Source organism: Crinia signifera, chromosome 4 (assembly GCF_055691185.1).
Source record: "Crinia signifera chromosome 4, ASM5569118v1, whole genome shotgun sequence".
NCBI classification, from domain to species: domain Eukaryota; kingdom Metazoa; phylum Chordata; class Amphibia; order Anura; family Myobatrachidae; genus Crinia; species Crinia signifera.
In genome coordinates, this window is record NC_139220.1 from 323,234,660 (window position 1) to 323,254,479 (window position 19,820).

The 19,820-nt window shown below is 49.1% G+C and overlaps 1 protein-coding gene across 2 annotated transcripts in view; it reads right to left on the reverse strand.

The window, feature by feature from the left end:
* The window catches only part of LOC146075961 (phospholipid scramblase 2-like), a 39,114-nt gene extending 22,228 nt beyond the window's left edge, over positions 1–16,886 (reverse strand). The window contains exons 1-2 of one of the 2 annotated variants that reach the window (XM_083185688.1): positions 16,775–16,886; positions 11,279–11,336 (exon numbers count right to left, since the gene is read on the reverse strand). The gene's annotated coding sequence lies outside the window, so the exon portion shown is untranslated. The remainder of the gene's footprint in view (positions 1–11,278; positions 11,337–16,774) is intronic. The other variant, XM_083185689.1, reaches the window with a different exon arrangement.
* Between the last annotated feature and the right edge of the window lie 2,934 nt (positions 16,887–19,820).

Below are 19,820 nucleotides of genomic sequence, written 5' to 3' on the forward strand. Positions count from 1 at the left end.
GCTATATCCCTTACGGCAGACCACAGATTTTAGAAAGTTAGTCACTGTTGGGTGACCAGAGTGGGTCGCGATCGTAAATATAAGTGACAGGTGTATGTTCTGTGTCTATCAGAGATCACACTTGCTTACCATTGCACAAAAATAGATAATCACATAACAATTTGCTATTTATCTTGACATAATCTGTCACTCAATCGCTTAAATTTCCCAGTGTGTGCCTCGGGGGGCACATCGGGCGCCAATTACAGTCAAAGAGGAAGACCAGGAGGGCAAACAAGAAGGGAAAGACAAAGAAAAAGATGGGAATCACCATCTCCGAGCAAACATCAGATGGAGACTATGACCGATAAACTCAGAATCATCAATCTCTCAGACATAACAATCAACGAAACTGAGCAAAGGATTCTAGAAAAGGGTCTCTCTTTCTCCCCATCCAAGAATTTCGATAGATTCCAATGGGAAAAGGACCTCAAACTGTTCGGAAGGAAACTCTTACTGAAAAAATATTTTTCCAGATCAGCCCAGACCTTGGACCCAAACCATCCCACACCCACATTGGAGGAACAAGAAGAAGAGGCAAGACAAATACTGGAAGAACTAGCTAGCGAATCCAGCAACGAACCCAATCTGAACACGACAAGACCCATGTGCAAACCCAAATCAACCTTTTTTCCCCCGGAACACATATGCCCAGAGGTCCAGGTATTTTCGAGATTAGTGTCAAGGGATCTTGACAAACTTAACAACACCATAAAAACACACAGAAGACTGGACAACATGACCAAGGAGGAGAGAATAGCACTCAAAAACATCAAGAGTTGGTCAGAGGTTGAAATTAAACCATCCAACAAAGGTGGGAATATAGTGATATGGCCCAAAGAAAAATACATGATAGAGGCCTATAAACAGCTACATAACACCCAATGCTATAAACCAATCCTCCTCAATCCCATGGAAGATCACAAATCCATCTTCAAAAGATTGATTGACAGAGCGGAAATGAATGGGATCATAACCAAAAAAAAAGAACACCAGTATCTGTGGACGGAACATTCGAGAATGGCAACATTCTATCTTTTGCCAAAAGTCCACAAGAACCCGACCACACCACCAGGGAGACCTATCGTCTCGGGCATAGGGGGAATAACTGAAAAAGCTAGCACCTTTGTGGACTTACATCTGAGACAATTTGTTCTACAGCTGCCATCTTACACGAAAGACACCTCGGACATTTTGAAAAAATTGCATGATGTCAAGTTAGAGAAAACCCAACTACTGGTGACCCTAGACGTCGAGGCTCTAGACACCAGCATTAGTCACGAACAAGGCCTGGCAGCAGTGCGATACTTCCTGGACATAGAAACGCACACAGAATTCCATGACTTCATTTTCGACCTCCTGAATTACATCTTGAGGTTTAACCTCTTCACATTCGACAATAAATTTTTCCTGCAGGTGAGGGGCACAGCTATGGGGGCGGCGTGTGCCCCCACCTATGCTAATCTATTTCTAGGATGGTGGGAAAGGGAACACATCTTCCAAGATGAAAATGAAAACTGGACCAAACACACCAAATGCTGTAGATGTGATTTTCCTAGATTTCGCTAAAGCATTTGATACTGTCCCACACAAGAGATTGATTAATAAAATGGAGAACCTAGGATTGGGTGAAAATATCTGCAGATGGGTAGGGAATTGGCTATGTAATAGAGAACAAAGAGTGGTTGTGAATGGGTCCGTATCAGATATGATACCGGTACTAAGTGGAGTGCCCCAGGGTTCGGTTTTGGGGCCCATTTTGTTTAACATTTTTATTAACGATATTGGGATAGGGTTACTCAGCAATGTATCCATCTTTGCGGACGATACAAAACTTAGCAAAGTCATCAAATCACCAGAAGATGTCACCATGCTTCAAAATGATCTTGCAATTCTAGATGAGTGGGCAAAAAAATGGAAGATGAGGTTCAATGTAGATAAATGTAAGGTTATGCACCTTGGGAGACACAACCAGTGTGCAAGTTACAACCTTAGCGGAGAGGAACTGGGTAATTCCATACTTGAAAAGGATCTAGGAGTCCAAATAGACAGCAAACTGGGATGGAGTGCCCATTGTAATGTAGCTACAAAAAAGGCCAACAAAATTCTGGCATGTATTAAGAGGGGAATGGAAACTAGGGACTCAAGGGTAATTATGCCACTATATAAAGCATTGGTGAGACCTCACCTAGAGTACGGAGTACAGTTCTGGGCCCCACACTATAAAAAGGACATCATAGAATTAGAAAAAGTCCAAAGGCGAGCAACAAAGCTTATTAGGGGAATGGAGAATTTAAGCTACGGGGAGAGATTAAGCAATTTGGGACTATTTACATTAGAAAAGACATTTAAGGGGGGACATGCTCAACATGTACAAGTATATCAAGGGCCAATATAAGGAACTGTCACACACCCTATTTTCTACTAGAAAGGAATCTAGGACGCGAGGGCATGAGTATAGATTAGAAGAAAAAAGATTTCATTCAGCTAGTAGAAAGAATTTCTTTACGGTCAGAACAGTCAAACTCTGGAACTCTCTTCCCAGAGAGGTGGTAACGGCTGGCTCATTAAATGCGTTCAAGGCAAAGTTGGACAAACATTTACTGGAGAAAAACATCCATGGGTACAAATAAGAAATATAATTTGTCTGTAAAATACCAGAACTTACCAAATCAGCAATGGATATCTATACCAGGTTGAACTAGATGGACGCAAGTCTTTTTTCAGCCTTACCTACTATGTAACTATGCAACATCATTTCGTGGCATCGATACATCGATGACATCTTGCTCATTTGGGATGGTAGCATGGAACTTCTGCTGGAATTCATACAAAATCTTAACCGGAATCAACTCAACCTGAAACTTACTCATGAAATCAGTGAGGAGTCAATCTCTTACTGGACCTCAGAATCTACAGGGGACCCATGGATACCATCGAGACGGAGCTGTTTAGAAAAACCACCTCCACAAATAGTGTACTTCACCAAACCAGCTCACACTTTCCGCCCACAATAGAAAACATACCGAAGGGCGAATTCCTCCGCCTGAGACGGAACTGCTCGGATGATACCATATTCAAACTCAAAAGCAAAGAGCTCACAACCAGACTGAGGGAGAGAGGATACAGCCATAACTCAACCAAAAAAGCACAGAGATTCATGCAACAGGTAAAAAGAGAAGCACTGATTTTCCAACAACCAAAACCGACTAACAAAACAGAGGATACACAAATCAGATTTGTGGGAAATTTCAACCAGAATTGGAGGGACATCAAGAAAATAATACACAATCACTGGCATATCCTAAAATCAGATACAGATCTCTCAAAGCACCTGGACGAAACAGTCTCTATGAGCTGGAGGAGATCTCCAAATCTCACCTTGTAAGCAGTCATTTCACCAGGATAAAGCCAAAAACCCCCCACATCACAGGATCTTTTGCATGTGGAGATTGTAAGGCCTGCAAATTCATGCCTAAAACCACAGAGGTGAAAAATAGAGATGATGATACAATCAAAATCAAAGACTACATAAACTGTAAAAGCGAAGGAGTCATATATTGTATAACCTGTGACTGCGGACAGAGATATGTTGGAATTTCATCAAGAATGCTGAAAAAACGCATACTGGAACATCTGGGCAACATTAGGAACGCGGAACAGGACAAGAAAAAGATGAAACAGCTTACGACGGTAGCCAAGCACTTCCATCTCAAACACAAGGGTAATACAAAAACTTTCAAAGCCTTTGGCCTGGAGAAAATTCACCTAGGCATAAGAGGAGGAAATATCACACAAGAACTCCTAAGACGGGAAAGCTTTTGGACCTTCGAACTGGGAGCCCTGGCCCCAGGAGGCCTCAATGAAAACATCAACTTCAGTGCTTTCCTTTAAAACCCCTTAAAACACAGCTAACACCACATACCTTTAACACTTAGGAGCGTATACACCTCCGTTAATCAATACAAGCTCACACCTCACCGCACGGGTCACCCACTAAGGGAAATGTTCACTTCCGACACCCCATAAATACTCAGCACCAACCAGACATAGGATATCACCCTTACACATATCCCACCTATTACAACAAATAACACGATCAACCAGCACCAGGTAACTACCTGCCAGTCATCACAGAATTGACTCACCTCAGCCCCCACAAACTACGCCATGCACAAGACCTCCTTTCCTCTCCTTTTTTCTCACCCCTCACCGTTTTCCAAAAAAATTTTTTTGCACGAGTGGATCATATATATATATATATATACACACACACTTTTAAGAAAGGACCTGCCCAACACAGGAACTCAGACACGAACGACACAAATGTAGAATCTATGTGACACAACTACATATCACCTCCTTCCCCTTACAACACAATGTGTGTTCTAATACCGTTAGTAACCACAGGACCAGTGACATAGCAAGTGATATATACACTGTCCTCCCAAAACCCTCACCCCCTCATACTGTAGGATAATAGAGATCCACATGCTTGTTTTAAGTCACCTTAAGACCCCCTAGTTTTGCCTTGCCACAACACTTACCAAGTCCAAACTCCACAAACACAAATACTCTATGACTGATTCCCAAACAACATAACTAAATAATCTAACCAGATGTTCTAATCATCCTCATCATATTCTGTCCCTCTCCATCACTGGGAGAAAACCTCACTCCCCCAGATTAGAGAACAATAGAGATTGACATGCTGTGAAAAAGACACAGCTATTCTCCCCATCAGGTCACCTCAAGACCTGTCTCAGTTTGCCACGCTACCAACTCACTGTGGGACACTAGTATTAAATATATAAAAAATTATTCTAGTCCCAATGCCTCCCTGACAGATTCCTAACAGTAGAAATCAGGCATAGGTGTACCGCAAGAATGCCTAAAAACCTGAAGCGGCAATACCCATTATCATTCCCTCATCCCATACTATGGCCAACTGGGTCACAGGATTCCTGACATCCAGCCCCGCACTTATTGTGATACGCAACACTAGGCAATACAGCCTATCAGGGCGCCATACCAATCGGGGGAGTATCCCCGAACGAACCATATCATAGGGCTCAGCCCGACACAGGTCACTTGATGTGATCAAGCCGTTCTGAGAGGCGAAACGCGCGTCATCAGTACCAGACACTGCTCGCCAGCGGGTCAGTGTGGACGGAGACTGCTCGGCAACACAGCCGCATCCCACACGGGATAACTACAGGACACCCCAGACAGACACCGGACCTACCCCTGTCTGCACCTTCTGCCATCCCAGGCACACAGCCAGGTACCTAATCGCTCTCTCATTGGAGACCTGCACACTAACTATCCCTGCTCTGTTTTGGGACAACAGGGAAGTCTGTGGCATTTAACTCCAACAGTAGAAGCGACCACTCTACCCTATACTTTCTGCTGAACAGTTACAGGATCTACCCCTCTCATTACTGAGTCCGCTGCTGGAGCATGACTCTCTAACAGCAGAAGGTAGTACTCCAAGGTAACTCACAGCATTTCTTTTGTTACCACCTATACTGCTATCCAGATAGCCACTACCTATGGTATCCGGACTATTGTTAGACAGCACTTACATAGACAGCCATTACATCGACAGCTCAATAGGTCGACACTGCCATTAGGTCGACACTGCCATTAGGTCGACACTGCCATTAGGTCAACACTGCCATTAGGTCAACACTGCCATTAGGTCAACACTGCCATTAGGTCAACACTGCCATTAGGTCAACACTGCCATTAGGTCAACACTGCCATTAGGTCAACACTGCCATTAGGTCAACACTGCCATTAGGTCAACACTGCCATTAGGTCAACACTGCCATTAGGTCAACACTGCCATTAGGTCAACACTGCCATTAGGTCAACACTGCCATTAGGTCAACACTGCCATTAGGTCAACACTGCCATTAGGTCAACACTGCCATTAGGTCAACACTGCCATTAGGTCAACACTGCCATTAGGTCAACACTGCCATTAGGTCAACACTGCCATTAGGTCAACACTGCCATTAGGTCAACACTGCCATTAGGTCAACACTGCCATTAGGTCAACACTGCCATTAGGTCAACATGGTTTTTTTCACTGTTTTTTAAACCGACATGTGCCGACAGGCGGTATTTCATGCCCTACTATCCACTAGGGCGTGGAAGGAGAATAAAATAGGCCGAGCGCAGCGAGGCACCGTGCCCGAAGCATCGCGAGCGAAGCGAGCGTTGCGAGGGGCTGCGGTTCACTTAAAACTGTGTCCATGTCGACTGTCGACATTTCGGCCAAAAAACAGTGAAAAAACCATGTCGACCTTTTGACTGTCGACATAGACACTGTCAACTTAATGGCAGTGTCAACCTAAAAACATGTCGACCTAATGAGCTGTCGACCTAATGAGCTGACGACCTAATGGTATGTCGACCTAAAAGCACGTCGACCTATTGAGCTGTCGAACTAATGGTGTCGATGTAATGGCTGTCTATGTAAGTGCTGTCTAATATCCGTCCCACATCCCTACCTATACCCTCTAACCCCTTGTTTCCATGACACTCCTCCGACTGCCTAAGTAGTATATAGCATAACACCCTGCACTGCTACATTTAGCAACAGGGCTTTGCTTAAATACATCAGGCAATAAAAGGAGTATCAACCTCTGCCTATATTTCCATGACCCTGCAGTCCAATTGGAAACTCTCTCATCTTTAGTCCTATGCACGTTTGTACGACTAGTAGAAAGCAGAAAATCCGATTGGCACTAAAGGGCCAGGCTGATCCATAGGAGGAAATCCCTCAGTGCAACTTCTGCCAACATGGCCCTGACAAACAGTGACTAAACAGATTGAACCACTAATTGTTTTGACGTGATCTTTCCAGGCACTTTGGGCTTAATAGCAGGGACACATTCAACGGGTAATTGCCACTATCGCAGGTCATACAGACCAATACCAGAACACTGTCTTAAAAAACCTGTTTGGCTGCACAAGAATACACTGCTAAATATAAGTGATTCACGATCTGTGCAATCGGCACCTACACACTGGGTGATCTAAGCGATTGATTGACAGATTGGGTCAAGATAATTGATTGTCTATGTATTATCTCTTGTGCAATGATAACTAATCGTGAGTTTTGATAGTGGCATAGAATACACGCTTGCTGCTTGTGCTCAGGAGTGCAACCTGTCTGTGTCACCTAACAGTGACAAAATGTTTAAAATTTTGTGATCTGCTGCAAGGGTCATCTGCCCACACGGATACAGTGTGGGGCACCAGTGACTCACATATACCATTCTCCAAAAACGTTTCCTGGAATGTAAACTGTTTAAAATATATCACTATTTACCTGCATGACACAGAAGCAGAGCCATTATTTGATTGTCTGTTTTGGTGCAATAATAACTGATCATCTGTGCAATCTGCACACACACACTGGGAAACTTAAGCGATTGAGTGTCTGTTTTGGTGCAATAATAACTAATTATCTGTGCAATCGGCACACACACACTGGGAAATTTAAGCGATTGAGTGACAGATTAGGTCAAGATAAATAGCAAATTATTATGTGATTATCTATTTTTGTGCAATGGTAAGCAAGTGTGATCTCTGATAGACACAGAACATACACCTGTCACTTATATTTACAATCGCGACCCACTCTGGTCACCCAACAGTGACTAACTTTCTAAAATCTGTGGTCTGCCGTAAGGGATAGCGGTTACACTGGGTGGCACAAGCAACCCGCATACACTATTGAGCATAGGTGATCCCTGGAATGTGAATTATTTAAAACGCATAATTGTTTCCTTAGGACACCAAAGCAATAGACAGAACCAGACTTTAGCAACATCGAATAAAACTTTGTTGCAATTTTGAATGTAGCGAAAACAGTTTCTGTAACCAGAAGATACTCTGCTGTCAGACACCTCTGTACTGCAGCCAGACCCTGCTATCACAAACTTCCATTTGCTGCAGCCAGACCCCGATTATTAATACCAGGTACTCTGATATAACAGCAGTCTCCTCCACCGAGGGAATTCCTCCCTCATAAAAATATTCTGAATCCTTTATCACAAATAGGGAATATAGCCCTCAAATTACCCAACACAGGATTCAAATAAAATACATCAGCCTCCATAACGATCCCCAGACTTTAGAGCCATAGGCCATACTGGGTGCACACTGTTCATTTAAGACCCCCAGAGGGGGAATCACCCTTTCCATTAATTTAATATATCCCCCTGTGCATAGCAGATATGATAAAAGCTCACTGCAAAAGGGACTAATTTATTTTTCTTATCCTATACAGAAGGCCTTTCTGTCCCAATTATTTTAAAAGAAAATAAATAAAAGTTACGTTTTAAAAACTATCATTTGACATAGCAAGAGTGCCCCACAAAGAGAGTCCTCTTTTCTCCTTTCCACTGCTCAATGTAATATAGCAACAAAAAAGGCCAACAAAATTCTAGCATGTATCAAAAGGGGCATGGAAACTAGGGACTCAAAAGTAATTATGCCTCTGTACAAATCACTGGTTAGACCGCACCTCGAATACGCAGTGCAGTTCTGGGCCCCGCATTATAAAAAGGACATCATAGAATTAGAAAAAGTCCAAAGAAGAGCAACAAAGCTTATTAGGGGAATGGAGAATTTAAGCTACGAGGAAAGATTAAGCAATGTGGGACTATTTACACTAGAGAAAATATGTTTAAGGGGGGACATGCTCAACATGTATAAATATCAGGGGCCAATATAAGGAACTGTCAAACACCCTTTTTTCTGCTAGACAGGAATCTAGGACGCGAGGGCATGAGTTTAGATTAGAAGAAAAAAGATTTTGTTCATCTACAAGAAAAAATTTCTTTGCAGTCAGAACAGTCAAACTTTGGAACTCTCTTCCTGGAGAGGTGGTGTCGGCAGACACTATAAATACGTTTAATATAAGGTTGGATAAACATTTATTGGTTAAAAACATCCACGGCTACGAATAAGTAACATATTCTGTCTTTAAAATATCAGAACATACTATACAACAAGGGATTAGCTACTATAAACATAGGTTGAACTAGATGGACGCAAGTCTTTATTCAGCCTCAACTACTATGGGACTTATTCTAGTTCACTCTTAGAGGCAAATTCCTTCTCAGATGGACAAAACCATGTGCACTGCAGGGGGCAGATGTAACAGGTGCAGATAGAATTAGATTTGGGTGAGTTATTTTGTTTCTGTGCAGGGTAAATACTGGCTGCTTTATTTTTACACTGCAATATAGATCTCACTTTGCAGTAAAAACCCCACCCAATTCTAATTCTCTCTGCACAAGTAACATCTGCCCCACCTGCAGTGCACATGGTTTTGTCCATCTAAGAAGGATTTTGTCAGAAAGAGTGAACTAGAATAAGGCCCTATGTAATTATGTATATGTAAGACTCGGTATCTGTCCTTACCCTGTGTTTGTCATTATTCTGTGTGTATAATTATAGCAAAGCACCACTTCCCTCACTATGTAAGTCTCAGTATCTGTTCTTACCCTGTGTGTATGTTAAGCAGCACAGCACCACTTCCCTCACTATTAAATTCTCAGTGTCTGTCCTTACTGTGTGTGTATGATAAGCGGCACAGCACCACTTACCTCTCTATGTAATTCTCAGTATCTGTCCTTACCCTGTGTGTATGTTAAGCAGCACAGCACCACTTCCCGCACTGTGTAAGTCTCAGTATCTGTCCTTACCCTGTGTGTATGATAAGCAGCACAGCACCACTTCCCTCACTATGTAAGTCTCAGTATCTGTCCTTACCCTGTGTGTATGTTAAGCAGCACAGCACCACTTCCCACACTGTGTAAGTCTCAGTATCTGTCCTTACCCTGTGTGTATGATAAGCGGCACAGCACCACTTCCCTCACTATTAAATTCTCAGTATCTGTCCTTACCCTGTGTGTATGATAAGCAGCACAGCACCACTTCCCTCTCTATGTAATGCTCAGTATCTGTCCTTATTCTGTGTGTATGATAAGCAGCACAGCACCACTTCCCTCACTATGTAAAGGCCCCCATACACTAGGGCGACTTGTCCTTAGGACAAGTTGCCCCCGACTTCCCCCTGAGCTTCCCCGGCTGCTCCCCGGGGGAGCTTGATTAGATTGGCACTTGATGTGCCATTTTTTACATGTGATAAATCGTCTCGATTTATCACATGTAAAAAACCCGGGGAGCAGGGGGGGGAGCTACAGAGGTGGGAGCAGGGGGGCGGGGGACACGTCTGTGTCCCCCGCTGCTGGGGACTCTGCGGGGGACAGCGTCGGTGCGAGGCGGTAGAGGCAGCAGGGGGGGCTGGGGACGCTGCGGGGGACACGTCTGTGTCCCCCGCTGCTGGGGACGCTGCGGGGGACAGTGTCTGTGCGAGGCGGTAGAGGGAGCAGGGGGGGCTGGGGACGCTGCGGGGGACACAGGCGGCAAAGAGCCGGGCAGGGGGAGCCAGCCGGGAGCTGTCAGTAATGAATAAAAAAAAAAAGCCCATACAATGAATGGGCAGCCTGTGATTGGCTGCTGAGCGCTCTCTCAGCCAATTGCTGACTGGCTGAGAGAGCGCTCAGCCAGTCACAGGCCGCCCATTCATTGTATGGGCTTTTTTTTTTTTATTCATTACTGACAGCTCCCGGCCGGCTCCCCCTGCCCGGCTCTATGCCGCCTGTGTCCCCCGCAGCGTCCCCAGCCCCCCCTGCTCCCTCCACCGCCGCGCCGCCCCGCCCCACTAGGTCCCAAGTCGGGTGGTCGGACGTGCAGCAGGTCCAACCACCCGACGCAGATCCGATGCGCACGGGACCGCGCATCGGATCTGAGGGGACATCAAAACTAGCCGATTTTGGTCCGATTTCGGCCAGATCCGACTGATCTGGCTGAAATCTGACCAAAATCGGCTAGTGTATGGGGGCCTTAAGTCTCAGTATCTGTCCTTACCCTGTGTGTATGATTAGCAGCACAGCACCACTTCCCTCACTATGTAAATCTCACTGCCTGTCCTTTCTCTGCGTGTATAATAAGCAGCACAGGAGAGCGGGTGAAGCAGACAGGGGGATGTACAGCTACATACCTGCAGACAGGGGGATGTACAGCTACATACCTGCAGACAGGGGGATGTACAGCTACATACCTGCAGACAGGGGGATGTACAGCTACATACCTGCAGACAGGGGGATGTACAGCTACATACCTGCAGACAGGGGGATGTACAGCTACATACCTGCAGGCGGCGGTGAGATAACACACAGGGCTCCTGATCCTGACTCCCAGCTCCGGGTCTATGGGTAGAACATGAGGTACAGAGATTATTCTGTAACTGCTCCCGGGGAGACCAGCACCCTCCTCTCGTAGGGCAGAATGTACTAATCTTGGTGAGTGATAACATGGAGAGTAATAAACCACCAACCAATCAGCTCCTACTGTACGTGTCATGTCACAGGCTGGGTTTGAGAAATAACAGGTAAGAGCTGTTTCGCATCTTGGTGATTACTCTCCACTTTGTCACCTTTCAAGTTTAGTGCATCATTTCCTGCACACGAGAAACCCCCCCCTCCCTTGCACAAGGAACTGGAATCCACCACGTTACATGCTGTACCAATGACACGGTTCTGGATTCCTGGATCCCTTACAGAATAAACAGCCCCAACTTGCAGTGCAAGTACAAGGAAGTAGTTATCCCTTCGCACAGCACGTGCTGCTACTGTGTTTGTCATTGTCACATGGGCTGGGTTGCAAATCCGCACGGGAAGGTTAGGCTGCAGGGTGGGGAGGGCTAGGCTGCAGGGTGGGATAGGTTAGGCTGCCGGGTAGGGAGGGTTAGGCTGCAGGGTGGGGAGAGTTTGGCTGCAGGGTGGTGCCTAACCCTCCCCACCCTACAGCCTAACCCTCCCCACTCTGTAACCTAATCCTCCCCACCCTGCAGCCCAACCTTCCCCACCCTGCAGCCCAACCTTCCCCACCCTGCAGCCTACCCTTCCCCACCCTGCAGCCTACCCTTCCCCACCCTGCAGCCCAACCTTCCCCACCCTGCAGCCCAACCTTCCCCACCCTGCAGCCCAACCTTCCCCACCCTGCAGCCCAACCTTCCCCACCCTGCAGCCCAACCTTCCCCACCCTGCAGCCCAACCTTCCCCACCCTGCAGCCTAACCCTCCCCACCCTGCAGCCTAACCCTCCCCACCCTGCAGCCTAACCCTCCCCACCCTGCAGCCTAACCCTCCCCACCCTGCAGCCTAACCCTCCCCACCCTGCAGCCTAACCCTCCCCACCCTGCAGCCTTACCCTCCGCACCCTGCAGCCTAACCTAACCGGGAAGAGGTTGAAATGTCTACAATGTCTAGGTAAACCTTCAATAGGACGGCACCAAAAGGTTGACATGCACTACAGTAGGTCGGGGATGCAGTTTAAATCCCGGCGTTCAGAATCCCGACCGCCGATATCCCAACACTTTCTCCCTCCGTGGGTGTCCACGACACCCCTGGAGGGAGAATAAATTAGCGTGGCGAGCGCAGCGAGCCCGCAAGGGGGGGCCATCCACGTCCCCCCCCCTTGTCTGGATTTCAGCGGTCGGGATTTTGAACACCGGGAACCCGACCGCCGGGATTTCATACTGAATCCGTAGGTCGACATAGTAACTAACATACATAGTAGTAGTTGAGGTTAAAAAAAGACGTTAGTCCATCAAGTTCAACCTAGCAGGTCGACCTGCACTGTGTCGACACTGACAAAAGGTTGATGTGCACTATGTCGACACTGACAGTTTCTTTGTGCACTAGGTCGACACTGACAACACGTCTACGTGCACTAGAACGACACAGACAAAGGGTTGTTGTGCGCTATGTTGACACTTACATGTCAGTGGGCACTAGGTCAACACAGACAAAAGATCCATGTGCGCTGGGTCAACACAGTCGATGTGTACTAGGTCTACATTGTTAACCTAGTGCACGTCAACATTTTGTCAAAGACAGGACAGGGGACGTTGGCACTGGCAGCTGCACATACAATATATCTTATGTGCTGCACGACGGGCGTGTCTAGGGACACATATGGGCGTATCTATTTCCACCCAGGGGTGTGTCCTGCAGTGGCTGGTGAGAAAAAAATATGAAGAGCCGCATACCACCAGAGCAAGTATGTATATGGACAACCCCCCCCCCCCCCCCCGCCCCGTGAACCTGCAGGCTTTTAGATCACATCTTGCTCTTGGGAATCCCATATGAGAGGCCACAATTATGATCATCTGCAATTATGATATCCACATCTGATTGTGGAATTGTCAAGTCATCTGGGATCACAATAGGTTTATCCCTTTAAATTATGACAATTTTAAATTATACAGGTTCTGTGGCTGGCTGACTTTAAGCCTGCATTTCCCCTGGTTTCAATCATCCGCAGAACCTGTGTAATCCATGAGTGTCGTGGTTTAAAGGGAAAGTACGGTAAAGCCTAGGTCAAAGACTTGTGGCATAAACTGCGTAGGCTGGTGTTTCTTCATATAAGCACTGAAATGCTAAACCAATTCTAACTACCCTGCATATTCCTATGCAGTAGGGCAATCAACAGGTATATCCAGAAAACATGCCATTGGTCCACAAGCGGTGCGACATGCAGTGCGTTGATACATAGCAGCAACGAGCCCAGAATAGCATTCTGGTGAAACAAAACAGGGGTGTTTCTAGACTATATGGATCCCAGTTTTAACAGTAAAAATGTGCCCCACATACAGATGTTTTAAAAATAAATAATGCGCACATTTCAAAACGTACATGCGGCCTCGCTTCAAGGGGTGCTGCCCTTTCCAAAAATACTGCACACTGCAATATTTCACCCATCGTAATGTCCCTTAAACAGTAGGCTACACATCGCAATGTCCATTACACATTATGACACACTGTAATGCCCATTACACATTATGCCACACACCGCAATGGCCGTTTCACAATATGCCACACACCACAATGCCCTGTACATATGACACACACTTCTATGCCCATTACACAATATGCCACACACTGCAATGCCCATTACTAACGACTCTATATGACACAAACCATAATGCCATACTGCTAATCTGTATATATATATATATATATATATATATATATATATATATATATATATATATATATATATATATATATATATATATATATATATATATATATATATATATATGTACTGCCTTACTGTTACTTATGCAGATGGGGCGGACAGGCTGTGAACAACTAGAGAGCGCCTGCATCTTCCTCTCCGACTCCTACAGCAGGTCCAAGCCTCCTTCTCCCTGCAGCCTGCGTGCTCAGCCAGTCACTGAGCCGCAGGCTGCTGTGTCAGATACGACTGGATAGCTGCGCCGTCGCTCAGCTATCCTGTCCTCTATGGAGCCGGCGGCTCAGGCTGTCAATCAGCAGCGAACTCGGTCCCGGGACCCGGAGCAATAACACACAGCCTGTCTCCAGGGCTGCCATTAAAGATTTTGGGGCGCCAGACAGAATAAGATGGGCCCCTTACCTACCACCCCATCTACCAGAAATAAAACTAAAAACAACCTTAGTGGATGAATTGAGCATACACACTGAATGGTATTGGTGAACAATATCATTCAGTGACATCACAATAACGATATTGAGTGTTCACACTAGGCATTGTTGTTAAACATATCTCGTGCTTGTATGGGGCTTTACACTGTATGGGGCTTTACTCTGTTTATTTATGAAACAATGATGGGGAAAAAATTCTGTTTACACTGAAAAGCATATTTCTCATTCATATCTATATTATATAATGCAAGGGGGTGTTGGCACAGCGCAGGGAAGCCTAGACTAAGGATTAATCACAGGGCAGTGAAAGCTGGACTATAGGGGCAAAGGGAGGGCAGGGCTAGGGGGTCACAGGGCAGGGAAACCAGGGCTAGGGGGGCATACGCACAGAAAAGGGAAGGCAGGGCTAGGGTGCACAGGGCAAAGAAGGCAAGTCTAGGGGGGCACAGAGAAGGGAAGGCAGGGCTATGGAGCACAGGGAAGGCAGGGTTAGGGGCGCACAGAGAAGAGAAGGCAGCGCTAGGGGGCACAGGGCATGGCGTGTTTGGCACAGCGCAGGGAAGCCTAGACTAATGGTTAGTCACAGGGCAGTGAACACTGGACTATAGGGGCACAGGGCAGGAAACCAGGGCTAGAGGGCACAGGGAAGGGAGGATAGGGCAAGGGGGGGGGGGGCATAGAGCAGGGAAAGCAGGGCTAGGAGAGCACAGGGAAGGGCGGAAAGGACTAGGGGGGCACAGGAAAGGGAAGGCAGGGTTAGGGGGGCACAGAGAAGAGAAGGCAGGGCTAGGGTGCCCTGGGCAGGGAAGGCAGGGCTAGGGGGGCACAGAGAAGAGAAGGCAGGGCTAGGGTGCCCTGGGCAGGGAAGGCAGGGCTAGGGGGGCACAGAGAAGGGAAGGCAGGGCTAGGGTGCCCTGGGCAGGGAAGGCAGGGCTAGAGGGGCACACGCACAGAGAAGGGAAGGCAGGGCTAGGGTGCCCTGGGCAGGGAAGGCAGGGCTAGGGGGGCACAGAGAAGAGAAGATAGGGCTAGGGTGCCCTGGGCAGGGAAGGTAGGGCTAGGGGGGCACACGCACAGAGAAGGGAAGGCAGGGCTAGGGGAGCACAGGAAAGGGAGGAAAGAGCTAGGGGCACAGGGAAGGCAGGGTAAGGTCATACAGAGAAGAGAAGGCAGGGCTAGGGGGCACAGGGCAGGGAAGGCAGGGCTAGGGGGGCACAGAGAAGGGACGGCAGGGCTAGGGGGGCACAGAGAAGAGAAGGCAGGCCGGGCTAGGGGGCACAGGGCAGGGAAGGAAGGGCTAGGGGGGCACAGAGAAGGGAAGGCAGGGCTATGGGCCACAGGGCAGGGACGGCAGGGCTAGGGGGGCACAGAGAAGGGAAGGCAGGGCTATGGGCCACAGGGCAGGGACGGCAGGGCTAGGGGGGCACAGAGAAGGGAAGGCAGGGCTATGGGCCACAGGGCAGGGAAGGCAGGTTAGGGGGGCACAGAGAAGGGAAGGCAGGGCTATGGGCCACAGGGCAGGGAAGGCAGGTTAGGGGGGCACAGAGAAGAGAAGGCAGGCCGGGCTAGGGGGGGCACAGAGAAGGGAAGGCAGGGCTATGGGCCGCAGGGCAGGAAAGGCAGGGTTAGGGGGGCACAGAGAAGAGAAGGCAGGCCGGGCTAGGGGGGCACAAGGTATGGAAGGCAGGGCTATGGGGGCACGGAGAAGGGAAGGCAGGGCTATGGGCCACAGGGCAGGGAAGGCAGGTTAGGGGGGCACAGAGAAGAGAAGGCAGGCCGGGCTAGGGGGGGCACAGAGAAGGGAAGGCAGGGCTATGGGCCGCAGGGCAGGAAAGGCAGGGTTAGGGGGGCACAGAGAAGAGAAGGCAGGCCGGGCTAGGGGGGCACAAGGTATGGAAGGCAGGGCTATGGGGGCACGGAGAAGGGAAGGCAGGGCTATGGGCCACAGGGCATGGAAGGCAGCATTAGGGGGGCACAGAGAAGAGAAGGCAGGCCGGGCTAGGGGGCACAGGGTATAGAAGGCAAGGCTAGGGGGGCACAGGACAGGGAAGGCAGGGCTAGGGGGGCACAGGGTATAGAAGGCAAGGCTAGGGGGGCACAGGACAGGGAACGCTGGAGTAGTAAAGTAAGGCTGTAAGAAGGTATGGCATTGAAGTGCTAGTTCAGCAAACTTACTTATTTCTCATGTTGCCATGGGGGTTCCTCCTGCAGCAGAGATCATGAAGGAACCTGCAGGCACACACGGAGACACCTCCTCCCTGCTCCCAGTAATGCTTTGCAGGAGGCGGGTCTCACACACAGCACTGCCTTATGTAGAGGCAGCTGAGCTCTCTCCTCCCTCTGCAATCTGCTGCTGTCTCTCCCCGGCGGTGTCTCACACAGGGAATAATCGCTAGTAACACACAGCTCCCTGATGCTGCTGTGCACTGCAGTGTGAGAAGGAAGATCATCTCACTGCACACAGCAGCATCAGTGGGGTATGGGTAAAAACCGGACCAGGACAAAACCGCCGGACCAGACATCAAACTCTGCATTTTGGAGCTTGTAGCGTCCGGTCCGGGGGGTGTCCTGTCCGGGGGTGTCCTGTCTGGGGGTTCTGCCTGTGACACCTGTCACCAGGTAGAGGAGGAGGGGTAGAATAAAGTCTCCCTGTATGGTCCAGGCATGTAGCAAAAACCGGACGGTCCGGAGCACAGGGGGAGTCTGTAATCTCCCCTTCCCCATGTCCCTGATGATAGCTATCACAGGGATCCCCCCGGACAAGACACCCCCCGAACAGGACACCCCCCGGACCGGACCCTATAAGCTCCGGACTGCAGATTTTGATGTCCTGTCCGGCGGTCCGGAGTTTAGTCCGGTCCGGTTTTTACATAGTCCCGCATCAGTGAGCTATGCTGGGTACACACCAAAACGATTTGGATTGGATGCAAATCGGATCGTACGATTTGCATACGATTTACATACGATTTGCATACGATCCGATCCCCTCTGTATTCAGATGAATGGATCTTTTACAGATCCTACCTGCAGCAGGTAGGATCGGATTAGGATCCAATCAAACGATTTTGACCAAATCTGCATCCAATCAGTCTGAATTGGATCCAGATTGATGGGATTGTGCCAAAATCGTTTTGGTGTGTACCCAGCAGTAACGATCTTCCTGCCTCCTCCTCCCCCAGGACACAGGGCTGGCAACAGAAAGCTTGGGGCCCGGAACACTGATATCTCTCCCCTCTCCCCCCTCCCCCCCCACACCACACATGGATTTTTATTATTAGAAAAAAAAGATAATTAATAGTTACTATGCAATGTAATAGCGAAGGCCCATGACAGGGCGTTGTGTGGTTTGGTGCATTGCATGATGTCACTAAACTCATTAGTATAGGTAGCCAGGCAGGTGACTAATCAGCCATGTTTACAGCTCCTGAGTCCCTCAGAGTCCTTAAAAGCCTTGGGGCCCCTCAACTGGTTGGGGCCCGGTAAGAGTGTCCCCTTTGACCCCCCCTGTCGCCTGCCCTGCCAGGACATGACAGCCCCCCTGTTATACTTACTGCTGGTCCCAGCTCCCGCTGCCACGCACAGTCACAACTGCTCCTCTCCGCGCTGCCCCCCTACTCCGTGCGCTTCCTGGCTCCTGGCTCCCGCTCACTCTGCTGCCGCTCGTTGAAGGCAGCTGCTGCACCACGGCTACCCACACAGCCCCGCGCGGTACCCAGCACAATCAATGATGTTGCGCACTAGGGCCCCGCCCCCGAAACATGACGCTCGCGCAGTCCATTTTTTGGGGGGGGGGGAATGGGACAAAAAAACGGGAGGAACGGAGGGATTTGCGGGAGAGCGGGAGGAGGATTGAAAAAACGTGAGACTCCCGCTAAATGCGGGAGGGTAGGCAAGTATGTGTTCTGTTGCTCCTCTTCCTGTGAACAATGTCTACCACCTGTACCTTGTTAAAACCCTTGATATATGGGGGATATATGTCCCCCCTTTCCCTTCTCTGCTCTAAAGTATACATAGTAAGATCTTTTAGTCTTTCCTGGTACGTTTTGTGATGTAGGCCATGCACCATTCGAGTTGCCCTTCTTTGTACAGTCTCATACAAATAGTGTAATTACTCCGTATAATGGTGTCACTTATTAAATTGTACTGCTGCTGCACCAATGGGAGCCTCCACTGGTGGGTACGCGTGACTGGCTCCTGGGGGGCCATGGTACGCGTGACTGGCTCCTGGGGGGCCATGGTACGCGTGACTGGCTCCTGGGGGGCCATGGTACGCGTGACTGGCTCCTGGGGGGCCATGGTACGCGTGACTGGCTCCTGGGGGGCCATGGTACGCGTGACTGGCTCCTGGGGGGCCATGGTACGCGTGACTGGCTCCTGGGGGGCCATGGTACGCGTGACTGGCTCCTGGGGGGCCATGGTACGCGTGACTGGCTCCTGGGGGGCCATGGTACGCGTGACTGGCTCCTGGGGGGCCATGGTACGCGTGACTGGCTCCTGGGGGGCCATGGTACGCGTGACTGGCTCCTGGGGGGCCATGGTACGCGTGACTGGCTCCTGGGGGGCCATGGTACGCGTGACTGGCTCCTGGGGGGCCATGGTACGCGTGACTGGCTCCTGGGGGGCCATGGTACGCGTGACTGGCTCCTGGGGGGCCATGGTACGCGTGACTGGCTCCTGGGGGGCCATGGTACGCGTGACTGGCTCCTGGGGGGCCATGGTACGCGTGACTGGCTCCTGGGGGGCCATGGTACGCGTGACTGGCTCCTGGGGGGCCATGGTACGCGTGACTGGCTCCTGGGGGGCCATGGTACGCGTGACTGGCTCCTGGGGGGCCATGGTACGCGTGACTGGCTCCTGGGGGGCCATGGTACGTGCCTGCAATTAGCCTGCTCGGGAGTCCTCAACTGCGAGTGGTCAGGTATCCATATTGAAATGGGCAAAGGACTACAAAAGATGAGTGGAATCCGATCAGATGAATTAGCAGGTGGGGAAAGTCCTTTGGTGTGGAGGAATTGATCTTAGGCCAAATTAGGTCCAGGGGGCAACAGGCACCAACACGTTTTGCAGTATTACTGACTGCTTTGTCACCTTTACAAAGTAGTCAGTATTGCGAAATGCGTTGGGACCTGTTGCGTCCTGGACCCCATTTGGCCTAAGATCAATTCCTCCACAAAGGACTTTCCCCACCTGCTAATTCATCTGATCGGTTTCCACTCCTCTT